This window comes from Octopus sinensis, linkage group LG9 (assembly GCF_006345805.1).
Source record: "Octopus sinensis linkage group LG9, ASM634580v1, whole genome shotgun sequence".
NCBI classification, from domain to species: Eukaryota; Metazoa; Mollusca; class Cephalopoda; order Octopoda; family Octopodidae; genus Octopus; species Octopus sinensis.
The window spans coordinates 102,435,237-102,440,236 of NC_043005.1; positions in this window are offsets into that span (position 1 = coordinate 102,435,237).

Sequence of the window (5,000 nt, forward strand, 5' to 3'; positions counted from 1 at the left end):
GCGTCATGGTGCAGTTTTTCTCACAGACAGTATCCAACCGATCCTACTATACTGTGTAATGGACAAAATCAAAAACAAACCAGGTGCATGAGCGAAATTTATAAAATATAACATGGCGACTATCTATCCCTCACAACCTGTAAATCTGTGTTTATATAAATATATATATATATATATATATATATATATATATATATAATATTATATATATAACTCTATCTATCTATATCTATATCTATATACATGTATATATGTATGCATGTGTGTGTATATGTATATACATCTATGAATGTATATTTGCATACATATATGTACATACATATCGACATATATACACATATATATGTGTGTGTATATAAGTCGGTAGTATATACTTACACACACACACACATGCATACACATAAGCACATATACACATATATACGTAGTATCTATAGTTTCTATATTCATACACTCACACGTATATATATATATATATATATATATATATATATATTATATAATATATATATATATATATATATATATATATATATGTATGTATGTGCTTAAGAATAAACCGATAATCATGCAGCCACATTGATATATGGGTGAGTGGATCGATGCATGGCTTCATAGTTTAAACATATTCTTTTATTCAGAAATCCTCCGTCGTCTTCAGCGAATTACATATTTTAATCCTCTTTATCTTCAGTATAGCCTCGAGTCTTTCGAAGCTAAAAGTTGAGCAGAAATTATTGCACAGTTCTCTAGCAATGCTGTTTCATGCGTAAATGATGGCATTATACAAAGGATGCAGTTTTAATGGCGATTCATTGAAGCAACACTAAATATGTAGGAAATCAGCTGAAATGTATTTATGTAAATTTGATAAATGAAGACCATGCCAATGAATTGCATGAACTTAATGTAGCTCGTTGTATTCAGAAAAATTTTATGACATTCAGTGTGTCTTCAACATGTTTCATTATCATTTTCCGAGTATCCAGTTGGGAGCAAAACTGTATGCGCAAGTAAACGGATTTAAATTATATTTACTGTTAAATCTAAAATTCCATAATGGTTTCTCAACGTGTAAATTGCATCCATTCATGCTTTCGTCCGGAATTAATTATCAAAAATCTCATTTCTAAAACGACGTGTTGATAGCGAGAGAAATCGACCTGCTGATTCTAGGTATCACCTGAAAGGTAAATTCACAAGTTTACTCCCATGAGAGCAATCTCGTACGAATTATTGTGACATATACACTCTATGTTCTTAAACATGTAGCTATGTATACGGCAATATGAACAGTTTTTGTTGCTAATGTTTCATGATTTTTTCCATTATATATCTTTAAGGTATAGCAATCAGTAAAACTTTTCCTTAAGCTGGAGAACGTCAAAAACAAATCTCAATTACTGGCATACTTGAATAATCTATAAAATATAACCTGGATATTTCAACGAAACAGCCGAAATTATAATCAGGGCCTTGCGTAGAACATCACATTTCTTCTCAATATAGCATACCACTTAATTTCTAAATACTTTTAAATAACAATCTTACAGTTTTGATAAACACTAGTATTTTATTGTTTAGCATTTCTATATTTTCATGTCATATGTTCAGAGGTCAATCGTTTGTGATATTATTTATAAACCTATTGATCTATATATAGTGATATCTATCTATCTATCTATCTATCTATCTATCTATCTATCTATCTATCTATCTATCTATCTATCTATCTGTCTGTCTATCTATCTATCTATAGATAGATAAATAGATAGATAGATAGATAGATAGATAGATAGATAGATAGATAGACTCAGACAGACAGACACACACACACATGCAGGTACACATACATACACACGCACTCGCTCACGCACACACATACACGTAAGTATTAAAATATGCATTTTGATTTATTTTGATTATATTTCTTTCGTGCAGTAATATTCGCCAGTGTCTTAGTTTCACTAAACACTTTGTCACGGAATATTACATTCTCATCTTTGTAATTGACATTAATATTTGGGCAAGACTGGCAGTTTATGCTTCTTTGCAGTTTGCCTTTTAAAAGCCCTACATATGCCAGACATGTATGCAATGACCCATTCAGGAACGACTACTCCGAATGCGGATTTTAAATTCTTTCACGTTTATTTCCTGTTTATATATCTACGGAAATTCCCTGCGCATATTTCAATGCCTCTCTTTTCTAAACATTGAACTACGCAAATCGGTCAACTTGGAACAGTAGAAATTGAACTCCAATATTCCAATGAGCCATTATATTAGGAATACCCTTCCAAACTTTATTGTGAGGATTCTTTTTTGCATTGTAGAGGGTCTTATTTATCTAATTTAATGATTATTTCAATCTCTTTTTCAGATCGTAGTATAAATTAAGCTAAGATGCGTGACCTCACTGAGTTCGTAAAAAGGAAAATTGTTGGAGCTCGAATGACAGGAGCTTCCGCCACCAGAACAGCTGAACTCCTCGGTTTTTCGAGAGCTACTGTATGAAGGACTATGACTGAATTTTGAGAAGCAGGGCAAGACCTACACTAGGAGGAATAAGTCCGACAGGACTTTGAAGCTCACTGAAAGAGACTGTCGCGTGTTGAATTGAATTGTGATGAAAAATAACCGGGCAACTGCTCCTAAAGTAACTACAGAGTTGAAACAACATCTGACTAGTCCAGTTTCGACCAAAAATGTTCGTTGTGGGCTCAATAAAACCGGATATCATGAAAAAGCCGCCATAAGGAAACCTGCTTTCTCATCAAAACATCCCGAAAAGGCTGAGTTGGTGTAGATATCACAAGGACTAGCAGACAGACCAATGGATGCATGTAATTTTCTCGGATGAGATCAATTTTTCTCTTTTCTCCACCGCAGGGCGAGTTTATGTGTGCAGGCAACCCGGGGAAGCTCTAGACCCTGACTTCTGCTTATAGTGAAGGACGGAGGAGGGACTGTGATAGTTTAGGCTGCTATTTCTTGGAATTCTCTTGGTTCAATCGTTGCGCTGCATGGTAAGATCAATAGCAATGATTATCTGAATATTTTGGGAAATCCAATCCTTCCATGGTCCAGACATTATACTTTGATGGTCTGTGCAGCTTCTGAGATGATAAATACACTTCTCTCATGTGGTTAAAAACTGGTATTAAGCGTATAATAATGATCTACAGCACATAGAATGGTCCCCTCAATCTCTAGATCTTATTATTTAGAATCTGTGGTGCATCGTGGAGCGACAAGGTAGAAGTCGCTACCCTCTACAGTCGTGTCTGCAACAGCTGGAGCAGGTTTTGCAGGAAGAAAAGCACAAGATTCCTCTCAATGCAGTCAGGAAGCTGTATGAATCAATTTCTAGACGCATCGAAGCTGTTCAGAAAGCTAAAGGAGGACCAACTCCATGTTAACTATATGTTCAATGAATACAACACGTGTTCCACTTATTTAGTCCAATACCGGTATATATATATTATACATTAAAAGTGAAATTCAAACTTGCTTCCTTGCTTGCAATGTAACACAGCCAGATTGCCGGGTAATGGGAAAATACTTTGAAAGTAAAGTGCTCCTGAAATGTGAATTCGGATGAAATAAAATAAGTTTCGCGTAAACTGGACCAGTAGTTATTGAGATATTCGTGGTTTTGGAGTATAAATACCCCAAATGGTGCATAATGGGAAAATACTCCAAAAATAACTTCACCCCGAAAGGCAAGAAACTCAAACTTTTGCAGTAGATACGTTATGATGGGCAAAATAATTTAAAGACAGAACGACTTTAAAAATACGGTAAATATTTCTTAAAAGACCCGTTCGTAACCTCGTAATATTTCCATACGTTTCTTTCGGGGGCATTTAGCGTATTTCACCGCCAATGATTTAGCTGCTAATTTTAGCTCACTCCGCCCCGACGTAACATTTATTGCAATAAAGGATCCGAAATGCCTGCTACATGGTAGCAGGGCGTGCAAGAAATAGGAGGTAAATCTTTCCCTTTTTCGAGGAGAGGAGTCGTTTATGCGTGATTTCGATGTCACATTCGTTGAAATCATGCAATATAAACTGGAAAAGAAAAAAAAACACGAGTAAACAAAACTCCATGGCTGGGAAACTCAGATTTTCTCGGTGTCTCAACGAGTCACAGATAGTCTAGTATATATATATATATATATATATATATATATATATATAATATATATATATATATATATATATTATATATTATATATATACAGACAGAGAGAGAGAGGAGAGAGAGAGAGAGAGAGAGATACATACATAGATAGGGAGATAGAGCGATACACAAAACACAGGTATACACACACAAACATGTTTATACATATATATGCGTATACGCCTATACGCACTCTTGTAGTAACCTGTTGCGACTAGGACTAAATCATCTTTACCAACATGCAGTAATTGTGAGGTCGAAAACGCGAACCGATACCACGTGGGTCTGTCATTCATGGCTCCTTCCTCGTCATACTCTCTCTTCTCTTCCTTCTTTTCTCCTCGAATTTTCTCAAGTATTTGAAGAGGGGTGTTTTCGAAACGTAATTCCTTTTACATGTTCCATTCTTTCCTGATAATCAAACATAATTTTCACCGAATCTCTCGTGTTTTTTATGGGCATTTTTTTTTGGTATTGGTTTCCTGTTTTGCTACAAATACATACACATATACGTACACGTACACACACACACACACACACACACAAATATATCTATATATACATACATGGTTAATGGACAATATGTCCAATTTTTCGGCATATTTGGCATTAGGAATTTTTTCGTTTGCACTTATTTATGAATTGTTTATAATTTTAACCTTTAAAGGTATTTTTTAATATGCTGGCCATTGATAAAATGTTTTTGGGAAAAGAATTTTTTTCGAAAAAAATTTTATCCTCCATTTAGATATATTTGCATACATATATATATATATATCCATGCACATATCTAAAGTTATCTACTACTACTA